General features: G+C 40.9%; 1 long non-coding RNA gene across 1 annotated transcript; it reads left to right on the top strand.

Annotated features, from left to right (window-relative positions):
• The first annotated feature begins 9,965 nt into the window (after positions 1-9,965).
• LOC138488994 (uncharacterized) lies at positions 9,966-18,359 on the top strand. Its single transcript, XR_011274739.1, has 2 exons — positions 9,966-10,024; positions 13,362-18,359. It is a non-coding gene; the product is annotated as an uncharacterized lncRNA (long non-coding RNA).
• The last annotated feature ends 3,779 nt before the right edge of the window (positions 18,360-22,138 follow it).

The raw sequence follows: 22,138 nt of genomic DNA, 5'->3' as shown, positions 1-22,138 counted from the left end.
CTAAAAGCAGGTGTTAAATCCGCCATGGCGCTAAGGGACCTCGTACTCAGGCGGTAAGTGTCGGCGCTGTTTACGGCGCCGTAAACCCCTTACCGCCTGAGTTTTAATGAGGCCCCTTGTTTGAAGCCAGACACCTCTGCTATTCAACTTCATTTTGTCCTTAATGTGTTCTATTGATTTTCAGGTTTAGGCACATGTTGGTTGTACTTTTTACAATTCTGTGTACGAGAGAAATAATTGTTACTCGTAACTACATTTACATTCTAATCATAAAACCAGTGTGTAAAATAATGCCACCTGAAAATTGCATTTGGGGCACTGATGAACATACAATGTCTAGTTTTAACACCAATGTGGTAAATGCTACTATAAATGTTCAGCATCAGCAGCATCAGGGCCTTTGTTCAGTAGTAGTAGGTTGTCATTATAACAACACAGTGGCCACAATCTTAAAACATTAAATATGATTAAAACATTTGATACAAAACAAATAATAATAAAAATGAAATGGTAAAATTTGCAACTGAAACAGAAACCAAGCAAATCATGTTCCTTTAGTGGTTGAGATCAGTATTTAACTTTTGAAAATAGCGCTTCATTCAGGGTTCCTCTGACTTTTAAGCACAGGCATTATCATTACAATTACAAATAAATCAATAGTCAGTCTACTGACTTCTGAATAATCAATGAATATGCAATACTCTCTGTTCTGGTATAATGTTGAAGCGTAGTGGTGAAAATGTGTCTATTGTCTGTTGTTTAGGAGTTAGAGGCTAACTGTGACCTTTTGGCAAGTATATGGATGATTCTATCTCATGTGGTACCATATGGTAGACGTGTCTATAATGGTCCAGCTTCCTTCACGGGACACTTTTCTGTACATGTTAGGTGGCAAGATGTAGATATTGCTTTACTGCTGTAAAATACATTCACACACACACTTTATATTAGAGCTGAGGTGGGCATTTACTTATACTGCTCATCGTTCCTCTGGTCTATTCATTGTGATTTTGCACTGGTGTGGATCTGTCTAACATTTAAGATGTAATACCTCTAGCATGTGTTTTTTTAGGGTGTTTCTCAACAAGATTGTACAATGGTGTACAAGGAGTGTAAAAAGCTTGCTTCCTGCGAACAGTGCTTATACTTCACAATTGCATCAGGTTGGCAATGCCTTCAGCCTCTTGTTCTCTTTGGGTTTATCATCTGTGATATCCTCAAAGATGTGTTTGGTTTTCACTCTTGAATGTGGGGACCATGCATATGCAAAGTGGCAACTTCTGCCTCGAGTAGAGTTGCAGAGTATGTCCTCCAATCCAATTGGGAGAATCCACATCAACCAACAAGACAAGAGTTGTAAATGTATAGTATATTTATCCATGCAAAAACAAAGCTCGACCCTCAAGTATCTATATATGCAATGGTGCTGTACTATCTTTGAGGGTCTATTTTGCATAGTTTTCCTAGTCCAAATCCTACGCTTAACTCAGTCAAACCTTCTTCTGTAGTAATGAAGCAAAGTCATGGTTGGGGATAAGAGGCTATAATTGGGCATGAGGAAAGCCCAGGGGTGATTCTAACAGAACTTAGATTCAATGTTCTCTCTTCATTGGAAGAAACTGATTGACTGGATTTTCCATCTTTGCCCAAGGGTATCTGTCCATCGATGGAAATTATATTATCTTAATCAATTGAATATCCTGTGAATTGGACTGTCGAGCTTAACAAAACTCACCACAGTACAGTTTCTTATCCAGATTACTCTACTCAGTCTTGCTTTTCATGGAACATTGTGAAGGCAATGGGGACATTCTCTGATAATGAAATTCATTCACAACTTAATAATGATGATACTAAATTACTACAAGAAACCTATGTTAGAGATGACTTGATAATTGATGGGTATTCTTCTTGTCAGATTAATGTAAATAAAGAAGGACAGAGGAAGATATTTTGGTCGAATTGCCACATTTTTTAAATCATTCTTAAACTGCTAGGTGAGGCCATGCACGCAATTTAGTATAACTTGCATGCAAGCATTCCAACTCTTTTTCAACAATGGTGCTTCTAGTTTCATGATGAACATATAACAGCCTAGGTAAGAATGGTAGTTTGAATGGTTTGCCCAGGGACCGTATCTCTCCAGGACTGAAATCTCTTCACTGGCTCTCAGTGGCTGCGAGGATTAAGTTCAAAACCCTCTGCATTGTCCACAAGGCCTTCTGGGGCCTGGGGCCACAATACCTTCAACTCTCTCTTCCTAAATATCTGCCTTCACGAGCCCTTCGCTCATCCGTCTCCAACTCCCTCATGGTCAGCCGCTTCTCGAAGCAACGAGCTGGGGGTAGATCTCTCTCCGCAGCAGGGGCCTCCCTCTGGAACAGCCTTCCTGCCTCCCTGAAACTTGAGGAGAACCATCTCCGGTTCCGGAAGCACCTCAAAACCTTCCTCTTCGCTTCTGCCTTCTCTCTCCCTCTCCCCTGCTAAACCTGATAAACTCCCCACTGAGGTTTGCACTAAACCTGCATCTGGGCCACTCTGTGACCTCGGTCCAGGGCCCAGCCACTCTCCACTTGCACTGCCTCCCTGGCTCCCCCTGCACTGTGGGACTGTCACTGCATCCCTACAGCCCCCTTCCCAGCACTTGCTCTGCACTTACCTCGCACTTGCCACCAGCTGGCCCTTTTATTATTATTTATTATTTTATTACGCTACTTACCTTGTACTGCACTTTCCCCCCCACCTCCTCCCCCTGCACTTTCTCCCTTTCCCCTTACCTCTGCACTTGCGCAATCTGAATGACACCTGGCCTAGTAGGATCGTTTGTCTGTCTTCCCCTTGTTTCCCCCCCTCCCTGCCTCGTCGCGCCTTGAAACACTTGTGTATAGGCGCGTTACAAATACCATATCATATCATTATCATATCGTTACAAATACCATATCATATCATCAAAACAATTGTAGATGAACTTCTCTTTACAGAGTTGTCCCAAGACTGTATGGCCATTTCTGGGGTAATTCTAATATTATATTGGGTAATGGCCCATCACTAGCCCTTGCCCATCCCTCTGAAGATGTAGCCATGGATATTCCAGAACCAGAAATGGTGGGCCCTTGTGTATGCAACACATATTTAGTATTCCATATTTGGCTAATAGAATGAAGTCTATGAACAATAAAAGGACGAACATCAGCTGATCATCCAGGATTCATCAGGGCAAATCCTCAATTGATTATTTGTGTACTTCAGTGGAACAGTTTTATTGTTCTTTCTGATTTAGTTACTGACTGTTGTCCATTAAAACTACTACTCAAATGACATCCAACTTCAACAAGGAAATATAAGATGATGTATATAGTGGACCCTGAAGTATCTGATAACAGAACCAAAAGGCTCAAGTGGGCTTCTTTGAAAAAGCTGCTAATAAAACAAAAGATACTAGGACCTAATTTTCCCCAGTTTTTAAAATTCTTTTGGGATGATGCGGATCCAGACACAACCATATCTACAATCTCTGTTGTTCTCCCAAATATGTCCGTAGTCTTTCTTGTCACCTGTACTTTAAATAATAAAAACAAGGCATAATTCAATGAGCAATGTAGACAAGCAAAACAATCTTTGGTGTTGTTAAAAAAAAAGAAACAGCCATAGATAAAGTAATGCCAAAGCCCTCTATACGAATCCAGTTGAAACACATAAATCAGAGCAATATAATTTAGCCTAGCAAGACTAATAATTAGCTTCCCTAGATGGAAATTCAAAGACATGTGTGGAGATTGTGGCTAAGGGTCCATTGTACAATCAAATAGTTACAGGCTAAGAGGTAATGAAAGCAGATCAGTTTTGGATGGAACATTTTTCAACTTTGTACATGGAACCTGAACATGAGAAGGAGCTTACTCTGTCTATTAGAGGTTTGTGATGAGCATTTGATACATACTTCTAATAAAGCCCATTCACAACTTATGTTCGCAATAAAAGAGGTGCAATTGAAGTGCAGGTTCACAACCGTTCACCGGGACTGGACAGAATTCCTGTAGAATTATATTGGGACGTGTAAGGGAGAATTCTCCAGAATGGCTAATTTCCCTTACCTACTGAGTCACTCAGCATCTTTTTCTAGGATTTACTTTCTTCACCTGGTAAGAGTTTGAGCCTTTTTTCCCACTCTTACATGTGTTTTGCTGTGTGTGTTTAACATTTTCTTGTGTTCATAGACTGTGGAGCCTCACCTACTCCATAGGCATCATCATTTTACTGTGTGTTACACAGCACGTGCAGTGCAGTGAGACAGGGTTGTCTTTTAGACTTCCCAACGCAGACTCCATTTTCTGGCAATGACAGAGAATGTAAAGTTGCCATTGACTTCATTAGTCTCTTTTAAAACTCACAGACCCAGTACAAACTATCTTACATAGAGTTCTGGAAAGGGTTAATACTTATCCCTTTTGTCTGTTTCTCTTAGAACATTGTTTCATTCCCTTTTCATTAAGACTTGGCTGGTGTAAGCGGTAACTACCCTATTTTTCCTACCGCGGTTATCTTAAATAGCCCTGGTATTGTTTTAGGCTACCTTGGTAGCCTCAGACTTAAACCTGCTGGACCATATACATTTTTATACGGTTCCGGCTGGGTTTAATCGACATTTCTTTTTGTAAAAGTCTTTCTCGTGTTTTACTCTGTGTGCCAAACCAGGTTTGGTTCCTTTGTTCACTGTCCTTTCACGGGCTTCTGCACAGAAGCCCTTCTTGGGCGCCTGTATGTCTGAGGGGGACAGGATGTGAGGGAGGGGTTTAGGACTTCCTGCACCGGGTCTCCTTGGAGACCCATGTCACACTCTGATATTATTGGCTGTGGTGACTGTCCCGGCAGGACAGCCACCCTGCTCTGTGATTGACAGCCAGGCAGTGTGAATCGGGGAAAACTGCATAAAAAGCTGGTCTCTGGGTCTGGAAAGGCAGAGTCGCCACTGTATCGAGAGAGCCGAAGAGTAGCTAACAGAAGAGGACCTCTATCATGACTGAAACTCCCTGTGAAGCCCTGGGTCTGAATCTTCAAACTTCGACGACACGGAAGATCTGCAAGGAATCTTCTCCCGTTGAGCTGGTGGGAACAACCAGTTCACGAAACTGCTCGCCAGGCCTCCCTTCTCTGGTCGAATTTGCTGTACAGAGCTACAGTGAACTGGATAGCCAGGAGGATCGGACCCTGCTTGCGTTTTAAGGAGCTCACCTTTTATTTGTCGCTTTGCTCTGCTGCTGGTTTCTACCCTGGGCAGTGCAGGGCCCTCCAGTCTTTCTCTTTCTTGTCAGTCCGACAGTCACTTCAGGAACCGTGAGCCTGCAGGACCTGCCAGGAACGTCTGCCTCAGCTATAGCATTCTTCTGCTTTAAAGGTACTTTGCTAACCCGGTTGTTTGTTTCGTCCAGCCGCGGTGAAAGTGTGTGAAATCTTTCGCTAATCCGAGGGCTTGTCCTTCTCCATTCTTTAAAGTAACTTTTCGTCTGACCAGCTTCGTTATGAACTATTGGCAAAGACTTAACCGCAAACTACTCTGAACTCTGTGATCCTCTGCAAAAACTTTGGTCCATTGACTTTGGGCCAGGCCCCTTTAATTTGATTTCCTCACTGTAGATCCTTTTTCTAGATTGCCCTGCTTACTTACTTGTTGGTGCTGCTCAATTTCTTTCTAACTTTGTCTTTCCCTCCCTTTTAAATTGCTGGAGTGCCATTTTTCTCACACTTCATTTTGAGCCTAACTTGTCCAGAATCTATTGGGTGTGGTGTAGTGTATTGGTAATGTGATTTTTCAAGTGCTTGATAATAGCAGAAATGTTTAATAACTGATGTGTAAATAAATGTATATTCTTTTACCACGAAACCTTGAGTAAGTATTTGTTTGAATCATAGTAATTGCTGTCCTTTGTGTAACTATTGATACTGCTCACTTTACTTTTGAGATAAGTCGGGCTGCTCAGCCATCGCTACCACTTTACTGTGTAATACAGGCTTGTACCAAAGGTGAATTTGTACCGTCAATTGTAGTCTTAATTGTGTGTGGTGTTCCCAAAGGGTACTGCATATAATTCTACCTAACAGGACCTAATAGAATTATGTGCTCCCGCATTAACAATTGTGTTAAATCTGATTTTTAAAAGAGTATACATTCCCGAATCATGGAGATGAGCAGTCATTGTCCCAATATTTAAAAAAGGAAATAGAAAATGCCTAAAATCATATAGGCCTGTCTCACTTCTAAACACAAATTTTACCATTTTTGGTTGGTGTATTCAACATAAGCTAGAACAGTGGGCAATCGACAATAACGTTCTCTAAACAATTCAGTTGCGTTACAAGCGAACATGGGGGGGCAAAAGAACAGGGATTAGTTCTTTATCTACTAATAATGCATTCCTCATACATTAAACAAGAGCTAACCTATTTGGCTTTCCTGGGCACTGCTTTCGACAAAGTTGTTAAGATGGATTTCTAAACTCTGACCTGGTGGGACAATCTATAAGTCTCAGGAGGGGTGACAGTGATAGGAAGCCAACAATGAGCACACACAGTAAAACTCCACAGAATACCCTTAGACAGATGTATATCAAAAATACATTTGTTATAGGCCTTAATAACAAAAATACGATTAAACCACAGTTATCAAGAAAACAATTACCACACATGCTTATTCACTGTGTAACATATATACAATAATGTGTTTAGCCTAATACTGATGATAGGGGAGAAAATAACCATAACCTGCAACAGAAAGGAGTCAGTTCAACACATATAACAAATTAGGCCATTCTTGAAAGGGAATCCCTAACTTATGTAGCCTAGCCCTACAATGTGAGGAGCCTAGTACACAAAGGCCCTCATTACGACCCAGGCGGTAAGTTACCGCCTGGGTCGTACCCTTACCACCATGGCGTAAACTATGTTTACGCCATGGTGGTTGGCGGATTTACCGCCCCATTCCAAGGTGAGTGGGGCGGTAAATCCCCATTTCCCATTTTACCCTTCCCCATTTTCGCCCCATAGGGCATAATGGGAATGGGGAAAGGCGATAATTACGGCAGCGTAAATTACGGTGCCGTAATTATTGCCAACGTCCCTTTGCGGCTTGGATTTTAACGGCTGCAAAAAAGCAGCCGTTAAAAGCCATCCCGCAAAGGGAACCTTGTAATCAGGCGTTAAGGGTCGGCGCCGTTTACGGCGCCGTAAACCCCTTAACGCCTGAGTCAGAATGAGGACCAAAGTACAGTTGTGTGTTAACAACGCACAGTCATGCGTAAAATAAAAAGCGGGTTCTCTTCAGGGGGCTGTAGCTGCTCGGGAAGGGGCTTGTGGCGATGAAGAATAAGTTCCTATTCCTAGTGGAGGGTCTAGCTTTGCGGATAGAGTCACTTTCAGACTTTGGGAATAGTGAGTAGAGCAGGCTAACACAGCCAAGTTGAGTATCTTTCAAAGGATTCTCCTGCATAAAAAGACATTTATGTGCCATGGGGCCACTGGTAAGTGATGAAAGTACTCACCAACCCTCGACACATCCCAGACCAAACTTTGGCAGTCTAGCCCACTTCACTCGTAGGTGTTAACCCTGAAGTTTCAGGATGCTCTGGCTCTCAGCGGCTGCAGGACGGGACAATCGTCTGTGGCGGGATAGGTGCCTTTATTCAGCTATCGAAGAAAGAAGAAGGATAGTTCTGGTGCAGCACATCTCAGGAAACAGTAGGGCTGAGCTGCAGGCACTTTCAGCGATGGTCACCCCATGGGGTGACACAGGGACTGCAAATGCTTGTGGTGTGGCACACTCTCATAAATTGTGACCCAGAGTAGCTTCGACAACAAGTTTTGGCAGGTGAGGGTCAAGGACCACAAGCAAGTGATTCCCAAAATGTTGTGTCTCAACTTGGGACGGCAGTGTTCCTGTGTGATACCCTGGATTTGAGCTGGACAGTTCACTGTATGGTCAAGGGACACTTCCAAAGAGGCTCTTTGCGAGGGTAAGTAGGAGGTGCCAAGAGTAGTTGTTCTGTCTACTCCAAAGGGGCAAAGTACCCTTGCAGGCCTTCATGGTTCATTGAAAAATCAGGGGTCAGATGGGACAACAGCGGGTCAGGGTGCCAAAACTTCCAAGCACGTCACCAGTGGTTCCTAAAGTCTGCTCTCTCGTTAAGGATTATTGGCTTCTATTGAAGTTTGGTGTGAACTTCAGTTGATCGACCTGGAATGGATGCAGAGGCCCTTCTCTTAACCAGGATTCAGTTCACACTCAAATCTCAGATAGACAATGGAAGATCTGCACTCTTGCATGCACGCCAGATGTGGGCCAATCATTGCCCACAGTGGTTTCAGTCATTCAAGGCTACCAGCCATACTGGCACCAGTAGAGTGGATTGGGACAAGACAGTCCCAACCCTCTTCCTGGATACTTGCACACGTGACATGCAGAAGCCTGCGAAAGAAGCAGTTTTTGCCGAAGGCTGCATGCCCAAATAAGGAATACCCAGGTCTCTTGACCTGGGGGAACGCAAATGGACAAAATGGCCAAGGACAGAACAAACGACTTTTCGGCACTGGCCACAGTGTTGGGCCAAATGTGGTAAATGCGTTATGGTCCATAAAAACCAAGTAAAAATATTTGAAAAGTAAACTGCTGCCACAAGTTCGTCCTAGGCACACTTGTACAAACATCAAAAATCCTTACAAGGTGGTTAGGGCCATAAAACAAAGGGACCCCTATATGCGGTACTGTAAGGTACTTGGCACACAGATAAAAAGTTTACAAGAAATGCCAACGTAGTCGAAGACTAAGGGAAACATAGTTTCCCAGTACTGACAGCCTGAAGGACGTGTCAGTTTCCCCATAACTAATGAGCGAAAACCAAGAGGAGTGCAGCTGAAGGCTGTGCTCCACTGGAAAAAGTCAGGTTATGTAACCCAAACAAACGCAAAACGTTTGGGGGATTCACAAATGGAGGGAAAATTGCACCTAAGGGAAATCTTTCCTAATAAAAGTAAATAGAGATACATTATGGCAGGTCTTTGAATTGCCCCCAGGCCACTCTGGATAGTTTAACCATTGTGCATAGGAATAGTGAGTCATGCATCAAGAACAGCACACTTGGCCTTTACAGGCTGCACAAACACACCTTTTGATAGGTAATATTGGCAGAGTGGTTAAAATTAGTAAAATGTATGTTTATCAAATAAATGCTGAGTTGTTCCATAATAATGTAATTCAGCATTTTCTCAAACTACTTATCACCACGTCTTAAGTATTGTATTAATTATGCTACATAGACTCTGAAATGACTAAACCATCTAATCTGAGACATATGATCATTGCATCTAATAGAATACTCGAGTATCTCCTCTGGTGTAATTATGCTAGTGAAAAATACCCTAGCACCTGAGCATGTTTTAAATGTCTACACTTAGGGGACGTGTTGGCATCCAGAGCAGGACATACATTGCAAGAAAGATCTAAAATGTGTAATGCTAATGTTGAAGATGTGTTGCATTATCTGTTCTTCTGCCAGACGTATTCAAACATGAGACAAAAAACATTAGTATAAGCTCCTAGGAGTACTCTTTTTTTTACAATGCTGCCCTGCCTGTATTTCCTACTAGAGGTCGAAGGCCTACTAATACCTTGGCATCTGTTATCGTACATGCGGCACACTTGGAGGGTGATAGAACTTCATAATGCATTATAGATAAAATATGATGAACTTATAATGTGTATATTGGTAACTTATTTTGGAGCTGTACTCAAGAAACTGTATTTTAATACAATATTCATCACATGTATTGTGTATGTATGGACTTGCATACTGTTATCTTTTTTAATATATTGTATGTGCCTTGTTTTATGGCATTTTCATTTATTCTGAATAAACATCTATTGGCTGACTGGTATATGCTTTGTTATGTTTTTCCTTGTTGTCTGATTCAGGTGGAGTGTTTTCAGTAACCACTTCTTCATGATCATCTGAGGACTGTTCTATTTGTTACTACGGTAAAATATCTATTTTCTCTCTTGTGCCTAAGATGTGGGGGCTCACTTTTCTCCACTTACTCCATTCCCCCCTGAACTTCTATCATCTGATATAACCATGACACTGGTGCATGCATAATTACATTTCTCCCCAATGTACCTGATACCCTTGGGGCAGGTGACTCCCGTGCCTATCACACATTTGGCCTTTTGCTCCAACTACAAATCCCATGTGTGCCTCTAACTTCATTGATGTTCTTTTCCACCTACAAAACATGTGTGCTGAGAAGTGCTTTGGTATTTTGCATGGCTGCAAAATGCATGTCTGCCTAACAATGCATTGGCTTCTTCTTTGCCAACAAGATGCATGTGGGATTCCCCCTAATTTGGCCTTCTCACCAGTCTATGAAACACGTGTGCCTAACACTGCTTTGGCATTCTCCCCAACCTACATACTGCACACCAGGTTTTCATTGTTTTTGCCTCCCCTCCTGCTTATGAAGCATATGGGTGCCTAACTCTGATTTGATGCTCTCCTATCCTACAAAGTTCTCATGTGTCTAACACTGATTTTGCCTTCTCTTCCACCTTTAGAAACACAAATTGTATGGGGTTCTCACTGCTTTTGCCTGCTCTTACAAAACACTTCTTTACCTATCACTGCTTTGGTCGTCTCTTCTGCCTGCAAAACGCAAGTGTGCATAACATTGCTTTGGCATCCTTGCTGCCTAAAAAATGCATGTGTACCTAACCCTTCTTTGTCATTTTCCTCTGCCTATAAAACCTCTATGGGGCTCTCAAAGCATTTATCTTCTCCCCCTTCAGTGCTTGTTCTCCATAGAGTCCAACAAAATTCAAACTGAATTCCATAACTCTAGCTAGGCTCTCTCCTTGATTTAACTCTACTCTAACCAACACTATTGATAATCCTAGACTACCACCAATCTACTCATATTCCCTTCCTAACTGGGCAGGGCTCTGAGGGGTTTCCCCTTACAATGTCAACCACCAAGTGGTCCGAGTTTCTTCTCACCTTCCTTTATGTAGAGGTGAGGCTGAACAAATGTCGAGCCTCAGAAAAAACAATAAAATGTCAGCCTGGTTAAGCTGGAACATTCAAAAGGTTTGTTATTCTCAAACTGGCTCGTCAAGGCCTATGTGGTACCTCCTAAAAATACACACGTTTTATAACATTTCTTTAAAAATGGCCCTTTAAACTACATCATTTTGACAGATTACTTTAAAAAGATTCTTGGATTTAAATCCCTCCAAAGACCTCTACAAATGGTGCATTGGGTGGGCTTGGTTCACTCAGTTGCTTGCTTCAGCCCAAGACACTTATTTTCACTCCCTCTCTTTCTAAGTCCAAAACAGCGAAAGGGAGATCAATGTTAAACTTAACAAGCATTGGTAATGCCAAAAGTTTGGGTTTTTGTGTAGGCATGGGAAAGACATTTGCCAGGCACCACATAGTGGTATTAACTGGCCATTCATATTGGGAGTGCATGGGCATCTAACAGCAGTGCCTGGCAAATGTTAAATATGTACACAAGCCAAATCTGATGGCATGGACAATGCATGTCTTTACAGGACTTCAGTGAAGTAAACACATAGTGCTTATACATCGAGTGGCTGAAGGCAGACCTGGTTAAGACATTTTTATCACACAAGTAGCAGGTTTACAGCTCTAATTAAGACATGAACTCTCAGAAGATTGCTTTGAAAAAAGACTGCAGGAACTTGGAGTGCAAGGTTTGATGGTAAGGTTTGAGTGAAGTGAGCTCAAGGAGTTCCCATGAGGAGGTGGTTTGGATGGAGAGGGGTGGGAGCTGGGTGGGAATGGCCATAGGGATTAGCATGGTCATGGGCAGTTAATAGGTGGGCAAATAACCAAACAACACCTATATGCTGTGTATCCCTCCTCATATGCCATTTATCCCTAGCTGTACTCTAATGCTATATTAGGTGGCGCTGCAAACGCCCCCTAATACCACAAACAAAAAATGAACTACAGCAACATTGGGATCTAAAGAGCAGTGCGCCATCCATTCACTGTCATAAGCAGATCCCCAGAATAGGGCAAAAGTAAGAAACTATATTTTAATATATCGCAATCAGACCCACCTGAAGAGTATCTTGTCAACACAAGGACAAGTAAAAAAAAACTACAGATTCAGAGTCCTGTATGGGGTTGAAAGAAACCGTCTCGTTTGAAACAAAGCTAAAATCTACTGAAGCAACTTCGTATACTTGTTCGAAGTGATGTGTTTCTCATTGGTCTACAAACATGTGTTAAATAAAAACATATTACAGTAATGAGTTGCAGTAATTGGTTGCAACCACAAACTAAAACGAATTGCCTGACTCATACTTTGTCTGCCGGCACTGGCACTTCTGAACAGCTAATCAAGCCGCCAGCACATAGCATCGTGCACTGGGGCATTAAAAAGTTCAAAGCGTGCCAATGAAAAAGGCACTGCCTTAGAATCTCCTGCAGGGCCTGTGATGGAACTTTGAAAGTGATGAACATGTAATGCTAGATGGCCACATTTATATTGACTGCACCTGGCTCGAAATAATTTCCCTGCTCTTTCACAAAGTTTGGATTTTAGCAACAAAATGAGGTCATGAAATAAGGTTGTGTGGCTTGTTTTACCACCCATAGACTAGGCACACAGGCCACATTTAAGGTGAGCGGGCCTGCTCAGTGTTGTAAATAATCCATTAAGGAACATGAGTTCATTACACATCTGCGCCTTTTACCTATATAATGGAAAACAGAGTTGCAATCCAGATGCCACTCCATATACAACCATCGGGGCTAGAAAGAACAACTGTATATAGTTTATGAGTTTATTCCTAAAATTGTATTATACGAATCTACAGCTTACAACATATGCTATGACGAATAAGCTCCACCACAATTAATTGAATATAGTTTTAAAACCAGAAATCACCTCCCTGTTTGTCGTGGAAAATAAGTTGTAAATTGTTTTAAAGGAAAATGAGCAGCGTGTATTTTTTAAATTAAGGAGAACAGTAGAGCAATAGCAATAATGTGAATGCAACATGTTTGCAGGGACCATTTTGTTTTTTTTATGACTACACGTGATTGGTAGTCAACGTTTAAAGAGTTTTAATTACAATTTGTGAACATGTGAGAGGCGTAGAACAAAGATCCAATTAAATACGATTACCAGTCAACATTAAAATTGATTATATTTGTAAATGTATATCATTGTTGGATAGGTATAGAATAAGCTTGTGTATCTAATCTTAAAAAAGTTATATTTTCATTATTTTGCTGCTTTAAGACGGATTTATGTTTGGAGAAAATGATCACATGATTTCATTATAGGTAAATGATGCTCATCAAAGGGCTAAAGACCTTGGAAGATCTTGGAACACACTGAGCTCGTGCTAAAAGGAGTGGCATTCTCCCCTCCAGTTTCCAGCACCATCCTTATGAAGTATTAGACCGGAGATGTCATGCTTGACTGCAGCAAAAGCTACTCAAATCTCTCATTGTGGGAAAAACATGTGCATCAAGTGGAGCTCGAGCATTTCTTTAAAGACTGGCACTTTTGTGAAAGGGTCATTAAGCTTTCAGCATTTAGACAAGTGGTGCTGCAGTCTGGGAATGCTATTTTGAGACGGGAAAAGGGTGTGGTAGAGGATAACGACACCTCAGAGGTGTTGCAGTTTATCTCCTTTTATTTCTGTGCAACACCAGTGCTTATGAAAGGAGAATCCCCCTCACAGTCCCTTGCCTGCGTTCCTCATGGTTGCAAAGGCTGTTGTCAAACTGTAAATTAGGCACATGCAAAGGTGGTGGCTTTGACACAGAATGTTAAGAGGTTAAGATCCATTCTAAACCTTCCAGGCATCACCTCTTTTGTTTTGCTTAGTTACCCCGAGTGGGAAGGGTATGCCCAGACGTGGGTGCCGTGCCTTCTGGGCCTAGAGACCCAAGCTACTCCTCACTGATGAGGCCCAACAAGGTCTAAACATGCTTGGGGATGCTTGTGGTCTTGTGCAGAAGGGACGTGACCAAGCAGTTTGGGCCAGACTGCCCCTTTTGGGTTGAGACCAAGCCTGATTTGCATGTGATCTTTCCCCTTTTGTAATGACTTGGAAGTTGAAAAACAATGGTCTGGAGGGTTGACCAGAGCAATACCAGATGTCAAGATTCATTCTAAACCTTCCAGCCATCACCTGTTTTGTTTTGCTTGATGCCCGGCCGCCACCTTATCACTTTAAGAGAATATGGTTCTTTTAAGGAAATTGTTCTTCCTTTGTGGAAGAACACATTTCCATGATTGCATGCGCCTCAGAAACAGGTATAGATTACAGTCAGTAAAACATGAGTTTTAAGGCAGGTTTATCCAATATTATTCAAACTTGACCCTCAAAAGTGAAAAGTGTGGCTCAAATATAACTTCTGCAATAGGTAATTTACTAAATGTAATTCCACTTTGAAAACTACAATTCCATATTGCTTTCCCTAATGAAACCGCAGCTAAACATTTTGCTTCATATGGTTTCCACAGAATGCATCAAAATAGGGAATGAGTTACAGGGTTTGGTTGGATTTTGCCAAAGCCCACGAAATGCCATAATAACATCCAATATGCTCCACAACATAGAGTACTTATAGCATATTCTACCATGTGAAGTGGTTCATAGAACATGGCTTTGCACTTGTAAACCAAATATTCATAATGTATTAGCTACATTTCTAAAGGGATGGTACTTGCAGAAAATCATCAGGTTAGATATATGCTCCAAGGAGTGCCTTACATCTCAAAGCATTTCATGTATCCTTTTTTCACTTTCTAGCTTAGTTCTGCAGTCAACTAGTCACAATTATTTACCATAGCTGAGTGCCAAGAATATTTTTATTGTTTCCTCCTTTATAACTTTAGTAGATTATTCTGCATGGCCATATTGTAGGGGCTAGTAAACATCTCCCATGGTCTGAGAGCAGATGCAACTGTGATGGAGTAACTGTAAAAGGAATTATTCATGAGCTATTCTTAGGGGGGCAGTTTGAGGTTCTCATATAATATTCCCGTAACTAAATCCAATGCCCTTCGGATTAGAAATAGAGCTGGAATTATGTTAGAGCTTAGGTCTGTCTCGAGAGAGATTTAACCCTGGGCTAGAGCTATGGTTGAAGTATGCAGAGGGGCCCTGGCGAACTGATGAATTGTTGCCAGGCTCCCTTCAAACCAGCCCCAAATCCCTTCAAAATGCCCCAGCTGAAAAGCTTCCCAGAGACTAGTCAAGGCCCCTGTCTCAAGTCAAACTCCACTCTTCCCTCATGATTGTAATGTCACACAATGTAACACAATCCCCATATGGTATGTGACACAAACCTACCATGCTGTGCTTCACGAATCACAGGCCTACCACATAATTGGTTATGTCTTCCCTCTTCGGCCCTTCTAGAGGCTCAAGCCTGATATTTAGATAGTTGTGCAAGCACTGATCTTGAAAAGGGACTGGCCTTACATAGCAAGTTTCATCCAGAATAAATTTACTGTGACTGACAAAAACCCATCCTCTCCTTCCTTAATGAGAGCACTCTAACGGGGTGGGATGTTTTATTTTTTCTATTTCCCTTCTCCTCAGTTGCACTGACCCCTGCTGCTTCTTAACACGCTAGCATTTAGACCTTGTAATGTCTGGGGGAGTGCAGCATTTAATGCATGCGTCTCTGGGTAAACTACAAATCAGGTACACAGACCGGCACAGATAGCATAGGTAGTATAGTTCAATGGCAACGTTTTTGTCTTGGAAGCAAGGTGACGCAGAGCAACACAGGTCCAAATCCCAGGTCTGCGCTCAGAAACTTCTTTGGTATGAAGCACGTTACAAAAAAACAATCATGATATTAAAAGGTTATTTTTACGAGGGGCTATTTGAGCGGTAATGCTGTAACATTTTTCAAAGGTTTTATTCCATCCCTCCTTGAGGAATTGGTGAAATAGCACGAAAGCTCTTAAATAAGTAAAATGAATGACTTTGTCAGCCTAATTAAGGTATTGACTCGTGTTCTATTGGATCAATACTCTAGTCACCCTTTGGGTAACACAGTAAAAGCAAACTGGACTATATATATATTTCAGTTAAAATATGATGAGAAAGGGATGTTATGGTTTAGTTGCACTAATAAAAACCTATGAAATTCAGTAAAATATCTTAAAGGGACGTTGTGGTTGCAAGGTAAAATTGAAGAAAGAAAACTCAATTTGCCAGATATGGTAAGCTGTGCAATCATAACTCGTGCCACCACCATACATTGCTCACACCAACAACCAGAACATCAAAGATTTCATCACAAATGGCATAATTGATGTCATCACTGATAGCATCACATATGACATCACTGATCTGTAACAATCCCAATGGAAAGTCCCTACAAGGGGTTCTGTTTAGAGTGTTGCTAGAACATATGAAGGTTGATCAGTAGGCCTCTCATGAGCTATTGCATGTATGCAGTGTAATATAATGTGTCATATATAAATCTGCAAGCAGCGTTTGACTCTGTATCAAGGGAGTTATTAATACAAAAACTAATACAACAAGGTTGCCCGAAATACATTGCATATCTCATTAATGACTTACACACGGATAATAGTGTATAGATAAGATTAATAAACGAAGGTAAACTGACTCAATCTGTTATGCCATCTAGGGATTGAGACAGGGCTGTACACTTGCGTCAGCATCATTTAATTTTTTCATTTCAGACGTTGGAGAAGTGTTTAAAAACATCTGTACAGACCCGCCGAAATTATTAAATAAAGGCATTCCGTTTTTAATGTATGCTGACGATTTAGTCATCATGTCAAAAACTCCTACGGGCCTACGGAAGGTCCTTGATGCGGTGGTAGCCTATACTAATGCCAATTATCTAAGTATAAATCTTGATAAGACGAAGATCATGATGTTTAATGTCACCCAAAAGATACTAAAAAAATCTTATACATGGAATCTCATAGGCCAGAATTTACAAGTGGTACAACACTATATATATTTGGGAGCTCAAATTGTAACACAAAAACAAAACCTTGTATTTAATCAAAGGCAACAGGATAAAGTAATAACATTCATCCATCAAACTGGGGCTATACAAAGAAAATATGGGAAGTTTACACTGGTGCCAACTTAACTTTTTACTATCAAAAAGTATCAGCTGTCTTCCTCTACTAATCAGAAACAAGATCTATTTTGAATGAGACCTTTTGGGACCAGCTTGAGGGGAAATATTCACAGGGAGTTCTCTATCTTCCAGCATCTACCCCGTTATCCCTCATTCGTTACGGGCTGGGGCTGATCTCCCTTAATATGAGGTAAACATGGTTGGTCGTAGCAATGTTTAGAAAATGTTTATTAGCCTGGAATTCTGATACAGTGTTGGGAACTTTGGCCACTTACATGTTTGCATCTAAAGATAAATTTATATGTAAATGGTGAAACCGAGTCATTCACATTCTGGCGCCGATAGAAGCAACCCTAGTAACACTTCTTCAAAACCCAATCCAGATAAAAACTAGGATATTTGCAATGGACTGGGAACATGCAAGAGCAAAATGCTCTCGCTACTGTGATTTCAATCCTGATATAATCACAATAAAAAAAACCACACATATCCAGAATGATACTTGATCAGGTCTCCGTCTATGCAATACCAAAACCGACTCAGACTCAATCTTTGGCCAACAAGACAAGTGATGGCTCGACGAAGACTCATTAAACTAGAGCAAAAGAACTGTCGAGTTTGCAATCAACAAGAGGAAGTAGAGACGCTTAAGCATCTGTTGACTGATTGTGACACACTCCTTACACATCGAGTGAAATATTTCAAACGTCTAATGGAACTATTTGGTGTCAATACATCCAACACATTATGGAGAACAATTTACTCTGGCATCTCTACGCCTGTATATATAAGAGCCATTGCATTTCTACATGAGTTAAAACTAGATGAGCCCAAGCTTGTTGTATAATTGCAATGCAAGGAGGCACCAAGTAGTTTTAAAAATGTACGCTTCAATATTCAGATAATCAGAAACACAATCAAAGATGGATCAAAACAAAAGGTTGACCAATGTAGAAAAATTCCTGTTGATAAACTGAAGTGTTTTCTTATATATTATGTTTAACGCCTATCTTTTCTTTTTTATTTTATTTCCTTTCCTTTACCTTTTATGGCTTATTATTATTGTCTCCTAGCATTATATTGTTTTGTATTGCATTGTTTTATATTGGATTTTACTTAATTGTGTAAGTTAACATTGAAAAGTTGATAAATGTCAGCTATATCAATAATAAAAATAAAAAAAAAATGTGTCATTTGTATAGCGTCTTTCACCATTGGGATGGTCACAACACTGTAGGTTTACTGGCCGCAGGGGGACCGAAGTCCATGGTATGGGTAATTTGAGGAGGTGCTAGAATGCGGGGCTATAAAGAGGAGGCCAAGTACTTGCTAGCCACCCATGTCTAGTTGGCATGTGGATAGGTGGAGAGAGGTTGTCTGGAGAGGTAGCCTGGCGGGGTATGCGAGAGAATAGTCAATATGTATATAGCTACTATTCAAATTCTTGTCATGAAAGGTAGCTGCATTCATGTGGTAGAGGTGTTGTGCAAAGTGTCATTCGAGATGTGAGTGAAAGCAGATGTGTGTGGGATGGCAGTCGTGCCTTCAGCTAAATTCCATAAGCATGGAGTTCGATAGGTTCAGATACATTGGCTACACTCCAAAGATTGCCTAGATTTTGTATGTTTGTCATATTCTAAAATCACCTGGAATTGATTTGGTGGCTGCACTCTACATGCAGCCAGCTATAATAATGTGGCTACATTCTAAAACCACCTATCTTGAACATAAAATGGCTATATTCTGCAACCCCTACATTCCATGGAATGGCCATGTTCTAGATTCTCCCGGATTCAATATACTGGCTGCATCAAACATTCACCTAGATTCAAAGCACTGGCTACTTCTACAATACACCTAGATTTGATACACAGGATTTCAATTCTACATTTATTTGGATTTAATGCAAAGACTACATACCACATTCAGCTAGATTTATTACAATAGCTACCTTCTGCATTTACTTGGAATATATGGCTATTTTCTACAGTCAAAATGTTTTAGTGAGTTAGCTGCACAATCTAAATTTGCATATATTTGATACATTGTCTACATTCTGCAATCACCTAGCATTCACCAAGGGGCTATGTTCTACTTTCATCAAAATCCAATAAATAAGCTACATTCTGTAAGGGGTTTTGTCTTTGGACTATTACCTGCCTTGGCAGTATTTTAGTATTATGGTATATTGGCAGTAAATTGGCAATATCTTATTGTGGTGGTAAATTAGTGGTGAGCATATTCATAGCACGGCCCTATATGATGAGACAAGCCTTCCCCCTTTATAATTATTATCTACTTCGGGTTGACTATAAGCATATAACTAGACCTTATACATTTAGGGGAACCAAATATTATTGCATATTGTGCTGATTACTTATATATAACATCAGCTTATTGTGTTGAACAGTTTTGTCCAGCTCCAAAAATGCACAGCTGAACGCACTCACACTGTTAAAGTATATTTGCCTAACAAACATTGGCCTAAGCGCATTCGCATCACATTGAAAATCGCATTTGAATGAACCTGAATAAGGCTGACTAAGCCGCCATTTTAGAATCATCTGCCATTTTGAGAAACTCCGGTTTTTGCCTCATGTTAAACTTTGTGTTTTCGGCTACAGCAGGGAAAAATGCACTTTGCGCTGTGACAACGCAGATAAACATACTGTGGCTGCTGAGAGTGGATTGTTTGTCCTGCTCTAAGAAACCTTGGAGCTAAACAAGAGTTGAACTGAACAGTAATTTAGATGCTGCCTGTACCAATAGCATCATCCTCATTCAAACAGTGGAACAGAATGTTGAATAGCTGAAACCATGTGCCTTTGCAGGAATCTGTGTGTACGTTCCTTGAAACTGGATTAATTTTAAGCTTGAAAACAAATGTTACTATTTTATCATATGTGTAGAAAAACTGGTCTAGTGTTTGAGGAAACATTGAACAATGTATAGTTATTTTAATTTCTATTAGTTATGTGAACTGGCAACAAACCCTTAATTAATATGTAACTCGAAGAGGGGCTGGACGATGTACTGTGGAAAGTGTATATACACCCATGACTTTATAATGTCCGGCACTCTCCCCCCTCACGGTGTCTGCTGGTACACACTGTGAGGCGTTGATAGCCAGATAGCTGTCTGAAAAATAAAACTGTGCATGTACTTTTAAACTTGTGACTCGCATATTTCATCTTTGGTGGTACTAAGCCTAGATATTTCTTTTGATCCTACAACACAAACACTCCGGTTTTCTGACTGATTTCAAGTTTTTTCTCCTTTGGTTCCCTGCTTTACCTGCGGCCATAAACACTTTACCACTAACGTGTATACACTAATACACTCCCTAATAACCTCCCCTCATCTAGAGAATAATCACCAGAGACATAAGAAAATCTTACACCAATTCCGTTTTTACCATTTTATGAATCTGTTAAACATCATGTCACTTACAATAAAAGCATAATTCATTTCACAACAATGCATTTATCAGTTCTTACCAATGCATCAACACTGCCGCAGTTACCTAGAAGAAATAAAAACAGGCATTGCAGCATATAGAAAATATTTGTAACATTATCTTCTGTCCTTTGTCATTGAGCGCATGTAAAAGAAAACATCGAACATTTTGTTTTAAAAATACCCTCTGTACTAACTGATATGAATCACATGCAATCGTCCACACTCCTCATGTTTTACCATGACTTACATTGAATTATGAGGTTTCTGTGCCTTATCTGGAAACTCCCTTTCTGTCGTGGGTTATCTGCAGTGAAGTGTTACAGATTCCGCCCTGCTTTCTCGCGCCACGAAAGACGGCCGTGAAGTCCCAACAGTCTTCAATGCCAGATCAGCCCTGCCTTCCGCCCGAACTCCCCATTTCGGCAGACAGCAGCAAGAAGATCCCCCACCGCTTTCTGCTCCCTGTATTTATGCCTGATGCCTGTCATTCAAAAACTAAATCTGCCTTCTTTCTGACATGTCCCTTCACCCCAGCAACTTGTAGAATTTTGAGCTCTCTGTCCAATCACCCACAAGAGCATGTATGTGTATCAACTTATTTCCTGCAAGAACAATGAACTCTCTGAAAGTAAAAAAAACAGCCCATCCATTTCTGCAGCACATTTCTTTCAAAAAAATTAATAGCAGAATTTTCCATCTGAGTCTTTGCATTTCATTGTTAAAAGGGAAAATTACTTAATTTCCTGGCATTAGTTGATTAATCTGGGTTAGTTTGTTTAATGCAAGACTTCACAGATAGTAACTCATAAACATGTGCTCAGTGCATTTGGAATATACTGTCGTTTTGCAATCATTTTTCTTTTACTATTGAAAGCCTATTTCACTGCCAGAATGATCAATGTGTGATTTGAATTTTCTGCCTTCACCTGCACTAATTTGCATAATTTGTGGTCTCTTTTTTCATTCATTTATACTAACCCCAACTGAAATGCTGTCATGTAATCACTAATCTGCTGTTCCCAACTGCACCCATTGTACTATCTTTTTCTGTTGAAATCACTGCCATCTGCACTTTTTTTACTGGCTGCTTTTAAAATGACTGCCATATTACCTTACAACTCTGTCATAAAGCTACAAATGATGAGCTGGCTACCCTTTAACATTGGAAGGTTGCCCAGAGCAATGCCAGTGGTTCAGATTAATTCAAAACCTTCCACCCATCACTTTTGTGCTTACTGTTTGTCTCACTATGTGAGAGAGGGTATGCCCAGACGTGGGTCCCTTGCTCGCTGCGCCATAGGGAACCAAGCTGCACCTCACTGAGGAGGCCCAACAAAGCGGAAAAATGTCTAGGGTTGCTTTTGTTTCCGTGCAGAGGGGACATGGCCTAGCAGTTTGCGTTGGGATGCTACCATTGGTGGCAGTACCAGACTGATTTACATATGGCTGGACCCCTTTTGCAATGGCGCAGACGGGCTAAAAAATGGTGGTGTGGAAGGTTGCCCAGA

This window comes from Ambystoma mexicanum, chromosome 9 (genome assembly GCF_040938575.1).
Source record: "Ambystoma mexicanum isolate Mex_15411 chromosome 9, UKY_AmexF1_1, whole genome shotgun sequence".
NCBI classification, from domain to species: domain Eukaryota; kingdom Metazoa; phylum Chordata; class Amphibia; order Caudata; family Ambystomatidae; genus Ambystoma; species Ambystoma mexicanum.
This window is presented reverse-complemented; position numbering and strand designations above follow the sequence as displayed.